At 38.5% G+C, this 14,597-nt stretch overlaps 1 long non-coding RNA gene across 2 annotated transcripts in view; it reads left to right on the forward strand.

Moving 5' to 3' along the window:
• Nucleotides 1–14,597, forward strand: part of LOC140311592 (uncharacterized) — an 83,518-nt gene that overhangs the window by 58,730 nt on the left and 10,191 nt on the right. For both annotated transcript variants that reach the window (XR_011916914.1, XR_011916913.1), the window contains one exon: nucleotides 5,999–6,075. This is a non-coding gene — a long non-coding RNA (uncharacterized lncRNA). The remainder of the gene's footprint in view (nucleotides 1–5,998; nucleotides 6,076–14,597) is intronic.

Genomic DNA, 14,597 nt, shown 5'->3' on the forward strand with positions numbered 1-14,597 from the left:
TACTTTTTAGTAATATTCCTTTATCAGGAAGGACCCAACAGCTGGTTTTAGTTTCGGAAAAAGTAATAATAAAGTAAGGATAATAATCAGATCTTTTATGTAAACAAATGTTGCAGTTTGAAAAGCTACACTAACACTAACTTTTGTATTTGATTAAGTTGTAATTTGTGAAGTTGATTTCCTTTTGTAATACCATGTAAGCCTCACTTTCACATTTTAGTTGATAATGAAAACATAATCTGAAGAGCTAGATACTGAAAAATGAAAATTTTGCTGAAGTGAAAATGTAAAAATACCTTGTACTTCCAGCAAATGTCCCTTTATTGTACAGCTAAAAGTACTTCAGACTTCAAGTCTGTCTGCTGATATTTGTTATCATTCCAAGTGTGCAGGTTTGTCCTCACAACGTGTACGTCACAAAAGTTGGCGCAACACCAGCACTGTGCAGACACCCCAAAAAACAAAACCATTAATTGTGGCCCAGACGAGGTCCAACGGTTACCAAACTTTTGTGCTATTGTCAGTGAAACTTTGTTGTTGCCGTGACTGTAGGCCAAACTTTCCCCATGCACAAAAACAGCCCCGGCTGTGTGCAGTCTCACACTTTAAACTCTCCGGGTATTGGATAGTGGTTTCTACCCATCAGTCCCGGACAACTGCAGCTCTTGGCGCAAACACAGAGGTCCTCCACTGCCACCACACTGCCACTGCAGGTGCAGCTCTCTCATTCTCACTAACTGTAAAACACAAATGAGTGGGCAGCTGAGCTCATGTCTGTAAAACAACAAACTATTGGAACGTTCTCCTCTCTTACAAAAGTTCTGCAGATGGCCAGCGTATACTGAAAATAGGATAATGAAATTTGGTGTTTGAAAGTGAGCGAGACTGCATCAATGCTGCCTCCTGTGTGAGTCAGATAACCTGAGTTAACAGCTGTGATGATTATAGTAACACAACCCCAAAAAGTGCTGAGTACAAACTTTATTTCTTTTCTTCACTTCCCCCATTTTTTCCCCCTGCTTTCTTTCTGTCTCTATCCTGGATGGTTTCTGATGTAAATGTTTTCAGTCATTTGGCGGCTGAGCCTCAGCAGGTGGTCCACCAAATCCACCGTAACCCCCGGCAACCTCTGTCCAACCAATCCAAATGCTGTCCTGCCCTCCACTGTGCTTAGTTAGCCCTGACAGGAACCAGTATGTATGTATGTGTGTGTTAGTGACAGAAACAGCACTACTCAGAGGATAGGGTGTGTACTTGGAGTGGTCATTAAAAGTTTATAAAAATATTCTCTGTTGGGAGATTGAGTTTGAGAGTCAGTGAACATTAAGGCAACTGTGCTTACGCTGTGCATCTGCCTTAGTATACAATCAGTTACTGTCTTATTTTAAAATGATATTCTGTATCACTTCTGCCCATATTTTTTTTTGCAAATCAAGCAACTCACCATATAATTTAAACTATATATAATATAAACTTTTTTGTTACTGTTATGATCTACTTTAGGTTTGTCGATATGTAACTATACAAGAACACTTTCAGCAGGTTTCTGATCTCAAAAACTAAACTTATTTACTTTCCTAGGAGTATAATACTGTAATTAATTGATATATTATAACTTTTTAATCATGACGCATCATTATGTTACAATATTTTTAAACGATCAGAAAAATTGTATGTTTCAACAAATCAAAACAGCCAATCAAGTTATGCAAGTGTATTTCATAAGAGTGTGATTATTACAGTCAGGTTGATTGATAACACTCATGATAATTAAAAAAAAATGAATAAATGAAAAAAAGATGACAGTAAACATGTAAAGTGGATTGTTTCTTTAAAAATACAATGTTGAAAAACTCTCAAGTTCAAAACCTTTGTATTGAGCTGAGACTCCTGCAAGTTACTGAAGAATTCCTTAGTGTCATCACTATTATCATGTTGGAGTCCTAGCTAAGCTTTGGGTGGCCTTGATATCCATATGTTTGTTGTTACGTTTGATATATATGTAACTATAGTAGGTATATATCCATCCTTTAATTTCTTGCTGTGAGGAATGTAGTAATGATGTGAACGCCTGAAGACATTTTGTAAAAAATGTGTGCGCAGTGGATTGATGAATAGTGAAAATAGATGAGCTATCATAAGCTTTAATTGGCTTTGAGAGGCTCTGAGTGCTGGGTCCGTCCTAACACCTTTACTGGGTCCTTAGGAGCAATGGGTTGTGTGTAGGTGTATGTGCGCACATGTATATTTCTTTTTGTGTGTAAAAATGTGTCTGTAGGGTCATATAAGTCCCTCCATGCCCTGCAAAGTACAAAAACATACAAGGGCATCAAGTAGGATGAGTGGTTTTAGAGACTGCTATTCACCCAGAGGATGAGGGTTGAAACTGCGTCAGCAAGCAGCTGCTCCACTGAAGTGTCCTTGAGTAAGAGATTGTAAAGGTTTGAGAAAAATGTAATAACGGTTTCCTCTGCTGAATAAGTCACGTATTGCAACTCTAATCCATGTCCTAAAAACACACTAAGTTTTTTATTTTTTCCATGTTTCTGAAGAATATTATAATAAGCTGAGACTTACTGTTGTACTCAGTTGCCACCTTGAAAACTTTTTTTCCTGTTAACAGTAATGCCCAGTGGAAAAGATGACTTTGTTTCTCTATATGGCACAAACGAAGGCAACCAATAAACAATTAAGTGATGAGAAAAACTGGCAGCCATTTCCTCCAGACTGGGAGGAAGTGTCGTCAAATCGATTACCCAACTCCTCCCGCCTTTCTCTGAGCTGCATACATACCAAAGACAGCGCTAGAGGGAAAAGAAAGGCTCTCAGTTAATATTTAACCAGGCTATGTAAAGACACAGTCAGATAGCTGAGCTCATGAGCAAACAGCTTAATGGCCAAAATGTATAGAAATACTGCAGCTCTGGTGTGACAGTGAAATACTTAATATGTATAAAAACATGAGTGGATAACTTCCCAAACTCTTCTCTTGTGTAGCATGCTGCAAATAGATAGCATGTTTGATTAAATTAACAGAACCTTGAGCATAAAACTGAAACATTTTTTTTTGTGATTAGTTGAGCCTCTAGTTGTTTCAAGTCAAGACATGGGAGAGTATAAAACTTTATCAACCGGTGGAGGACCAGGTCAAACGTCTATTTTACAACTACATGTGCTAGCTGAAGTTTGTAGAGAAAGCAGAAGTATGATGATCTCACTGCATCACCTGCTAGCTGTGTGCATACATACATTTGTGGATGTCTGCATGTGTGTTGAAAAGAAAAAGCTTCTTTTTTGGGCCTAGTTGGCATTACTTGTACCATGTGGCTCAGTGTATGTGTGTGTATGTATGCACGCGTGTGGTGGTGTATTGTTTAGAAAGTGCTGTGTGCAGTAGAACAGGGATTTGGTGCCATCAGCACAGTGATGTCAGCACACAGAGACAAACAAAGCCAGAATCCAGACCCTCTCCCAACTACCCACAATCCTGCTGGAAACTGTGGGAGGCCCAGCTCTGGGGTCCTGCACACACAGACACGTTAGTTCAAGCCTTTACACGTACAGATGCACAGAAGTGATCACACATGCACTTGCGTACACAAGTTAGGAGGCCAACACCTATGCTAATTACTTTAATAAAAGAAAAATGACAAAAACTGACTCATAATACATGTACACATGTAAGCTCACACATTGTATAAATATACCAGGACTCTCATATAGTTTCTATACATTTAAAATCTACTAGCATTTAAATACACTGCAAGCTGTTTTAAAGTTCACCTGCACAGGAACTGATCCAACTTGGAACTTATTTTAAACATATATATATATATATTTTTTTTTTTTCAATTGTTGAGCAAAATTGACATAAATCCAGGAAACTAAAACTAATAGAAGAATAAGATGTATTTTAGAGAGGAATGCAGTTACTTGCTTTTAAGGAAAGTACTTGTATTTATTTTTTGGTAATTTAAACCCAACTGTGAAGTCATTTTAAGCCAACTGTTATGTCCTTTTTATTTTTGTTGTGCTTAGTCAGTTGCTACTACAACCTTGTATTCAACACTGTATTGTGTGTCTGTATTAACTTTGTTACAGCTGCGGGGAAGCAGTCAAATCAGAAACACACCTCTGTTTGCATTGGCATGGCCTTCTGCCACGCTGTACCGGCTTCAGCCATATGCCTTGCAAATAGGGTTTGACATTACTGTTTCTGCTGTGTTCTTTCATATGAATATGCTGTGACTGCGTTAGGGCAGACATTAATATGGATGTGATTATGGGTTTAGATATAATGGCACAGGCCATGTGATCACAGGCAAAGAAATGCTAACAGAAACTGTCAACTTCAATTCAGAAATACAAATATTTGATTTGTTAGAACAGGTAAGGCTGCTCTGTGTAGGTTTTGTTTTATCATTTCCTTTTTTCATCGCTGTTAATGGGGCGATTCAAATGAATACTTATTGTAAGAGTTCAGATTTCCATCAGATTTTAACCAGCTGATATTTCTGTTGGGGACCAACAACATGAGGGGAAAAAATGGCTTTTCTCCTTATTGATTTGAGACAAAATATATGTTATGTTGCTTCTTCAGTTTAGTATAAGTTTTACTGATGGAGTTGTCACTTAGTTCCTACATTATGATTCATTCTCTAACACCCACTTCATTGCACTTGTCGTTGTGTTGTTTTAATCTAAGCATCAACTGTCCAGTATTAAAATCTAACTTGTAAGAGGGTGATCACTGATTTTAATCACTGATTAAAAGGTGCAGTGTTTAATACTTTAATCCTGTACGACAGAAAAATTTGTACCATTTATACTGGTCAAATAAAGTGTGATGTCACCGGGTCGAATCCCAACATGTCAGCTGGATAGCATGTTACAGTCAAAGAATTGTGCGGCTCTCTCTTTTAATGCTCCTATAGTATTTCCTTGTTGAACTGTTGTACAACAATTAGCTACTGTTGCTGTTTGTCTCTGGTCTTTAAATGCCCCTCTGTCCAAAACAGTCAGAGCCAGACTGGGACTGGTAGTGTGTGTAAGTGTATGTTTGTTTGTGTGGCTTCTTTTTTCTTTTTTTAAGCAGTGGGATCAGGGTAACTGGGCATACTGGACCCAAACAGGTCCTCATTGTACTGGAGGAGGAAGAACCCAGTTGTACTGCACACTATTGAGCCAAGTTTGAAGTTGAGGGGAGTGTGTGCATGTGTGTGTGTGTGTGTGTTTGTATACATGCTTTTGTTTGCGTGTGTATTTACACTGTACAGGGATGATTTTATCAACCCTCATCCCTCCTCTTCAGACTGTCTATTTGTGTGTGTGTGCATGTGTGTTGCAGAGGAAGGATAACAATAGTTTCCTTTGACCCGTGTCATGAGGGTGTTCTTCATATTCAGACGGCCACTGTTGATTTGCAGTTACATTAGTTTTCGCCAAACTTTGACATCATTTAAAGGTTTACTTTAAACTTTTTAAAAGTAAACTTTACTGCAGCAGATTGCATGAAAAAAGTCAGCAAGTTGCTAGCCCTGATCTGTCTTTGTTGCCTGGTAACACAACCTTGGATCAAGAGACACTGGGAGCTATTGTGGGTGTACAAGGATTCAATGTGAACTCTGACCTTTCAGTCTCAGCAGCTTTTCACCAAGTCTGAGTGTTTTATAAATTTTCCTCCCATGATTTCACCCACATCTCTTCTACTAAATAATCGGAAAAGATTTTTTTGGGGCCCTGATGACCCAATAAATATTGTAGTACTTTTAGAGGTCGCAGTCTTCCCTTTCTATTCGGCCATCACTGCAAATGCTGTTCCAACCCAGATGCTTGACACCTTGAACACCTTTAAAAAAGCAAAATAATGAAGCCAGCAATACACGTTTTTTTTCAATCAAGGGTAGATTGCTGAGGAGTTCCAGAGTTCCACATCTCAGTATGTGCTTTGCATTTGAATTTTTTATATAATTTTTTTTTCTTTTCTTTTCTTTTTCAGGGATGTACCCAGAGGGTGAAGATACAGTCAGGAAAACCGGACAATAGAAGAACTTCATGGAAAACAGGAACCAGTCGGTATGCACCCAAATAAACGCACTCACACACACATGCATGCTCACACACTGTCTCTCTCATAGAGAGAGACAGCAATGCCTTGGAGGGTGCCAGTCATGCCCAGCTTCCGCTGCGCTCCAAATTGAGCGTGGCACAGAGTGTATGAAGTCAGCCGTCTGGAAGAGAGCCAAGCATTGTTCCACCAAGCAGCTGGATGGTAATTACTAGAGAGAAGAGTAGCTCTGCCACCTCACTACTGCTCTCTCTTATAGTGAGTGTGTAGAGGAAATATTTCTATGATAGAATAGGGTTGAGTGATTATTCAACTGCTGAGCATGCACAATGTTGGGCCTTAATGCAGGATGCAGACTTGTAGTTATTGACAATATTATATAGATGACATCAAAAGTAAAAGAGATCCACTTTTTTGCTTTAAGTTTATTCACAAACAGTGACAGTTTCCTGTGGAGATTCTAAATGCTCACAGGTAATATTTTGGAATAATGACCTGCAGGGAAACTTCCTTTAATTTACTTTACATTTTTTTACATCAACATTACAGTATTTATAAATGTTCTTTAAAAAAAAAAAATGGAAATCAGTCCATTTTTTGGACTTTGTGGACTCTGTGTAAAAGCCTTGTGTTTAGCATTTCTGACTGTTACAATTTGATAAGAAGGTAGACTCAAAAGAACGTTCACTTAAATTTTCAATCTTATTTGTGCAGTGCCAAATTATGACAGATGTCATGTCAGAATGCCAGATAAAGTGAGATCTTTGTGGTATAGGGAGAATTCCAGCGATTTTGGTCTGAGCAGTGAGGTGCACATTGCAAGAATCCAGACTCCAACAGAGATTCAGAACATTGCCACAAACAGAAACTAAATAAACTTTCTGCACAAATTAAAAACACAACATAACAGAATAAAAAGTCATGCTTTCACAGCCCTCTATAGTAATTTCCCCCCACTGCAGTAAACCAGCTGAATTTATAATGAGTTCATTCATATGTGCATACATACCTCAGTGTGTCTGGCATTTCTAAGCATATGGGTTGTGTACATTTATCTAATCTTCAATAAGAGAGAAATATAGATAAACTGAGATACAGTACATCATGCTGGAGAAGGACAGAACAAGAGGGTGCATAGTTGAGGGAGGGGAAGTGCGAGAGCTCTGCAAATGTCCAGGTCTGAGGAATGTGTCAACTTGCTGTCAACTATGTGCTGCTTTGTCATGAGACCACAGAGCACTGGAAACACTAAAAGTTGCCTTTTTCACACCTTCGAGTCCTCCCGCCCTCCTTCCTCCTCCTCCTTCCCCCTCGTCCCTCTCCACACACACAGTGGCAGCAGAAGCCAGGCCAGAACTATTGCAGCTGTGACCAGAACAATAGCATTCCTCAGGTTTTAAACGCCTGGCACTTAGATTCCTAACAGTCAAATTCCTGGTGTGGAGAAGCTGGGGGTTGCTATAGGACGCTGAGAGCTGTAAGAAGCCTTGTAAGGAGACGTACAGCTGTAAAGCACTGTGTGATTTGGCTTTTTTATGAGAGGAATGGATGGGTGCATGGGGGTGAGGGGTGGAGAGGGTGAAGCTCTGTTGTCCCACCTCACGTTCTTTTTTTCTCAGATGTGACATATTCAACACTGCAGATTTAGCAGTTTAGGTTGAGAGGCGTCCTGCTGCTTTGCCAGGGAATCATGTGTTGATAGAGACACCTGTTTGGTCAACATGTGTGCCTTGTAACATGGTTTTGGCACATGGGGTGCTGAAAACTACACAGATGTGTTGAAAGTGACACATTAGTTTAAAGAGTGTTAAATTAGGTGTTAACAAAGGAAACAAACAAGGGTCGGTTGTGTTTATGCTTTTAGCAGATAGATGCTGCTCAGCTTTTTTTCTAACAAGAAAAATGACCAAAACATTTATTTTCAATTTAGTTTGTTCTCTGAGTTTGTTTTTGCCACACAAAAAACATTTCAGATGTTTATATCCAAGAGGTTTATAAATGTCGGATGCTTACAATTTAAGTCACACATTATCCTTCTGGTTCAGTAAAAAAAATCTCTTCAAAATATAAAAAGAGATTTTTAAAAATATGAAAACAAAAAGCTCAAATACGCTGGGCCTCACACCCCGTCTGCCTTTTCTTGTGGTTTTAGTTCACACAGCATTGAGCTGCCAAACTATCTGCCCATCTGAAATAACCCCAAAAATGAAGATTCTCTCATTAACCATGCCTGTTTCACAATTTAAATTTAAATGAATCTAATTTAGAAAACCTTGGGTGTGATGAAGGAGACTCATTTAGAGCCAATCTAAAATTAATGAGGGCATCTGGAGAGAGTAAGAGAGTGGAGAGGGACCCTGTGTGGCTTAAGAGATACCGCAGTTAACAAGCTACTGTACTTTAAACACTGGAAAATCCCCATTAATTTTAAATTTAACGCAATACCCTACTCTGAATGGTGGACAACAGCTCTAATGTTAGTTCAAACACATTGCAGTGACACTTTCAGACTGACTCTTGGCCTCTCACTGTCATATCTTCTTTATATTGTCATACTTACATTTGCTCTGTTCTTCTGTCCTTCAACATACAAAATTAATTTTTTTTTAGATGATTCTCTGTGGAAATGTTGGTATGTGATTGCAGGATTCAACCCTGACATCTTAGTCCTGTCAGATTTACAGTTTCAAATCAAAGTCCTGCTTTATATTGCTTACAGGAACAATTGTAGATTTGAACCACAAGTTTGGACATAAATTTTCATTTTGTCCCTTGCGTGCAACATGTTTTCATTGACACCCTATTTGCAACATCCTCTCCCTCAGCGGCCCATCGAGTGGCTCCAGCAGATGCCAGCCAGCTCCCACAGTGACTGTTTGGTTTTGCAGGTTTAATTCCTGATGGGTTCGGGTCTAGAGTGATTAGGCTGAGCCCTAAAGGCCAGCGGGCTTGTCAGGTGTCTCCACACATTAATGTCGCTCTGCTCACACCCTGAGTCGACAGCACAGCGAGCCAGAGGGGGACAGAGAAGCGCTGATCTGGTATGGTGGGAGGCACAGAGGGATGAAGAGAAACTCTGTTTAATTCTTTTGTCCATTTATCAAATCAGATTCAAAGCAGTTTTATATTTACTTTTAGTAAGACTGAGGGTACAGTCCTGACATTTAGGGAGGTGCCAGGGATGTTTAAACTTCAAGTAACTGTTAAAATAACTGAAAAAGAAACAACATACATGGTATTTATTTGGGCTTTCACTTACGGTGAAAGCTATATGAAATTTGGTCTGCTGACAGAATTGCCACAAATCATGCTTTCTTCTCACTAAACTAAATTTTACCAAAGGCTCTTTGGTAAAACTAAGGAGAACATCAATACATTTTGTTTTCTTTGTTATATGTGGCAAAGTAGGTGGGTGTTACAACATATACATTGACAGCTGAGCTGCAAGATCCTTCTGCTTTTGGTGACTTCTGGTTTCAGTCCTTTTCTGCCAGTAAAAGCAGCATGCTGGTGGATGCTACCTCAACATTTTCCTTAGCCTTTAACCCTAAAACCAGCTGAGTGTCAACACAGCCGACTTTTCCCTGCTGGATTCAAACAAACTTGCATTGTTTCTGTGCTCAAACAACTTCCTGCATGCAGACATGCAGTTTGTTAGTGGGGGGTTGACTCCCCCCGTTCCAAAAAAGTCTTCCTGCTTCTGACCTCCAACCTCATCCTACCCCACCCACACCCAGCACTTACACAGCATGGTGCAGCTATAGGAGTGGAGGAGGAGATGATGGGGAGAGAGCATTAGGCTTTATGCGTGTGTGCATAGGCAGAGGAGGCGATGTTAGGTTTTAGAGTTGTGGGGGGGTTTGCATTTTTTTCTGAAGGAATAGAGAACTAAAGTGTAAGAGCTTGAGGGGTGGGAGACCTGCTGAGAGGGCAGCCTATATGCACTCCTCCTCCTTCCTGCTATACCGCTGCCTCCATCCCTCTCCATTCCCCCCACCCTCCTCCTCCCTTCTTCTGTCTCCAGCCATGGGGGTAAAGTACATTACATGCCTGCTAATCAAACCTCCATTACAAGTTTGGAGGGAATGAAGCAAGTATCTCGGGTGTTCCTCTTTCTTATTTCCACCTTACTTACTCCCCTCACACTTGAATAGCATGTAATATGATGAAAGTGCTGAAAGTATACCAGTAGCATGGCAGCATTCAAACAACTCAGCATTTATATTCTGGGAAATTCAGACATAACACAACCTGGTCTCACAGAAAAACCTGAAATGGGCACACAAATAATTTTATTTGTGCTAATGGACACACTTTTTATGAAATGCAACATCATTTTTAAAGTAATATGTTTTTCATGTCTGCATAACATTTTTTTAATCTTTTGCAAAGTTTTAGTCAGAGGGAATGTTATATTGGGAAGTGAAGTGTAAAACTCAAGTAAGTGCCTTAAGAGTTTGGTCTCATTGCTGACTGTCCTGTGTAACTCCACTACCAACCCCCTCCAGCCTCCAGTTATAGACTATTTTGGCTATTTAAACTTGTGAATACAGTTGCATTTCATGAAACTATCACAAAAGCACTGATTACAAGTATTATTCAAGTATTTTATTGTGCATGTACACTGATTCCCAGTACATGAAGCAATAGATAAGTTTGTAATAGTGACTTCAGTGTACTTCAATGAGACAGTGTTGGATCTCAAATAGCATTTATGTGAATACACAATCTCTTTTCATGCAGAGATTGTGGTATAATGGTGCTAAGACTCCTTGGTTATGCCCCAGTTGCTCACCTTTAATTGTAGTACCATCTCGTGAGTTATCAAATAAAATGCTGGCATGGTGGATTTAAATCCTTGACAACAGTGTCAATGGAGATTATTCCATCCTCTCCTAAGATTGCTTTATAGCACTCTTCAGACGGACATACAGCTACATTGTAACACATAGTGTAGCTTCCCACGTGGTCTATGTAACTACATTTTGTGTCAAACCTATAGTGTATATTGCTTTACACAAATATAATATGAAACAAAAATGTTAAATATATTATGTAATATGACTGTAATTGTATCAGTCTTGATTATCATGCTATTTTGATCCTGGTGTGGGCATCATATATATTATTTTGAGAGCAAAAGTGTGTTTTATTTAGAAATAAAGTTGACCAGCTTTTACGTCATATCCTTGCCTGACCGCTTGTTTGGCTCAAATGCTCTTTGAAGCTTGATGCAGTGTCAATCAGAAAATAGAGTAGAGCAATATTTTCGTTAGAGAGCTGTTTCTGGGATGCTTTTGAAATATTCCACAGCACATCTGGTGGTACAGACATAAGGGCAATTATGTATTTTACCATAGCATAAACTTTCAGTGTATTCAGTGTGAAAAAAAAAGTATGGCTTGACAGATTTGTGTCAAGTTTATGGTGAGTATCAAATGTCTTACATTTTGAACAACCAGCTTTTAACATGGATGTTAAAACCACTGAAATGCTGCATTTATTAAAGTACAAACCCAACCTCAATTCAAAGTTTGAAGTTGTGCTGATGGCCCTGCTTGCAAAGTTTCTTACAACCAGTAATGTGTTTGTTCTGAACTGAGAAAACAAAGCACCGAGGAGTAACTAGTTGTGGTAGAGATTTGTTAACACTGTGATTGTATGTATATATATATACATACAATCTGCCTGTTGGTATGAGCTGTCTATTATTTACACTTTGCAGGATGGTCTGAGGGCAAGTATGGAGGAAAATCCATTTTTTTGTTGTTTTCTTTTCCAACTTTGTTAGTCATCAGAGGAGCAGGTCTGTTCAGAGAAAAGAGCAGTTCATATTCTAACATCAGTTATCAAAAATGATAAAATCAGTTATAAAATCAAATTTTAGATGAAACCAGACGGGAGCTGTTGGTGCTGTTGGGACAACATATACTTACGTCTTAGACAAATATAACCATAGAGGGGACAAACTAGTAAATAATAAGGTGACACTTTACATTTAGATTTCAGAATAATTAGCAGTTTTACTCAGGCTCATCAGAAAAACAGACTTTTAGTCTCATGAGGTTTAAGACCAGGTGTTCGGTTACAAATAACTGTACAGTAAGGGTAACAAAAACTCAAATGGAGTGGTGCGCTGATTTGAATAAGCTGCAAATGTCTTGTTAGAGCTCTGTGGTCAGCGAACCATTCAAATGATCAGAAGATGAGGTCTGCACAATACAACAGTGACACATACTGGATCTTCTGCACACACTCTCTTAACTTAAATTTAAAAAACTCAAGTATGCAGAAGACATAACAGAGAGAGTCTTACAGAGGTAATTATGCATGAACCAAAGCTCAGCTATCTGCGCTAAGAGCTCTCCCAGCTTTTGAAATATAATGTCTCATCTTTTGTTGTCGTGCTCTGTAAACATAGAGTCCCATGAGTCCACTTTACTGTCAGTTATTGTTGTGCATAAACTACAGGTTGGTAGCCCTATTGACCTTAGATAAAAGAACAAAGTTGTTAGACTACTCAGTTATAAGGTAGTGGAAAATCAAACAAAAATCTGGTTGATTTTGCTGCTTATATTTCAATTTGTACTCAATTCCTGAGTTAATGAAAAGTGGCATTTTCGTAGCATTTTTTAATTAGATGAAGGCTCTAACACACAGCTGTATTATTAATAAATCAAATAGCAACAAAGGTTACGTTTAAATGTTATTCAGTTTTACTAATAATTTAGCCCTCTTGCTTTTCCTCTCCTTCTCTTCTGAGTAATTGGATTTAGTGAACACCTGTATGAGTGTAGATTGTTCAGAGGATTATGGCCAGAGAAGCCTTGAGTCACCACTAATTACCATCTACTTCTCTTTCATACTCACAGACACATACACACTCACAGTCTCTGTATTTCACTTCTTACACACAATTCAGAAGATTTAATTGATATTTTGTGGTCATAGTTTCTTATCCAATCTTTCATAGCAGTGATTTATTGGGGATAAAGTCTTTTTTGTCTTTGTTTTATGTAAAATCATGTTTTCTTACCAAGCATTTGGCATGGTAAGGTTTTAGTAGAAGGTCCTTGTTAAAGCTGCTCTCTTTTGTATTTCATTTTTTTCCTCTTCAGTAGTGCTTCTGCAAAGATGAAATCTCATCCTTTTTTGTCATTGAAATACAGGTAAACTTCCTCAGATCCTCAGAGGGTTTTTGGTCCCCTGTAGAGATAATGACCTAAATTTGCTTTGGGGCCTGCAGCCATGTCTCCTGTGGTGCTACTCTTAGCTATTCTGTATGTTCCCATGCAATAAATCGAGTATGTTCCAGGTGAGTGTTGGCCTTTTTTCATCTTACTTGTTGTTGATTCTATTAGAAATATTCTTTATGCAGATGATTCATTTGTGTTAGTATTGCCCTACATAGAGTAGTTTGGTTCAGTCCCTTACTCACGTTCATGAATTATGGGATGTGACATCCTCTGTGATATCATTGATGCCGGCTTTTGAAATAAGTTTGATTTAGGCCCTGTTCACACATATTTTACAAAACAAACTTCTTCTTCTACGTTTGCACCTCTTATCTGCAATGCAACGTAATTGTAAGTTAGAAATCCTGAATGTTTAAAAATTCTTTCCAAAGTGAAGATTTTTAAAATCTTAGTTCTCAGTGTATCTATGTGTGCATGACAAATTGAGGTTTTGGGTGTCTCACCTTACTTTGCTCATGTCCACTGTTTCTTGGTGAAATGAGCATGTGCTGGAAACCATAACAACAATGGCGCCCAGATATCAGCTTCTCTACATCTGGCTACTTTGCTTAGCCTATACTGTTACATCATATTGAGTAACAATTTTGTGTGGAAGTTCCTTGTGTCACCGTTAACTTCTTCAATGTTTGACCACAGAAACAAAGTACACGTCTTTCAGTTTTGTCATTCCACAAACTACTGTTTTAGCTCCAAAGTTTCGTTAAAAGGTGACTAAGACGTCTTGGCGAGCTCAGAATGTCCCTCTTTTGTATTTTGAAGTGGAGACGTTACTGTAGACACTAGAAGATTATTTTAGCATTTGTGGAAATTTCTGTGAGATTCCTTTTTTAAAAAGCAAGAAAAATTTCAAGTTTCAAGAAATATCGACTGTATTGTAGTTGAGGTCTTGCAGAGTGAACGCGCTCAACCTCAGGGAATGTTTCAGGAGGTTACACCTCAAGTTCACCTCTTTTTAATTATTGCATAATAATATATTGAGTTAAATAGCCATTTGACCTATCACTATTTGCATTGTTCTCCCATTAGGAAATCTGGTGATGCTGTAATAGTGCCTCAAATGAGGAGGATGAGGTAGCTAGACTGGAGGAAAAAAGTGAGTTTAATGCATTTGTTTCCACATTCAAAACTACAGAAACGATGATATTATTATTATTTTTTATCTGTGATCTTTTTCAAAAAAAGCACCACTTCCACAATAATAAACAAAAAGTAATTTCTTACACTTTGTTATAGCATATTTCCTGCTGTTTATACAATACCAGGAGTGGTATCAT

The sequence above is a fragment of the Leuresthes tenuis genome, unplaced genomic scaffold (genome assembly GCF_036924035.1).
Source record: "Leuresthes tenuis unplaced genomic scaffold, fLeuTen1.0.hap1 SCAF_7, whole genome shotgun sequence".
In the NCBI taxonomy this organism is placed as follows: domain Eukaryota; kingdom Metazoa; phylum Chordata; class Actinopteri; order Atheriniformes; family Atherinopsidae; genus Leuresthes; species Leuresthes tenuis.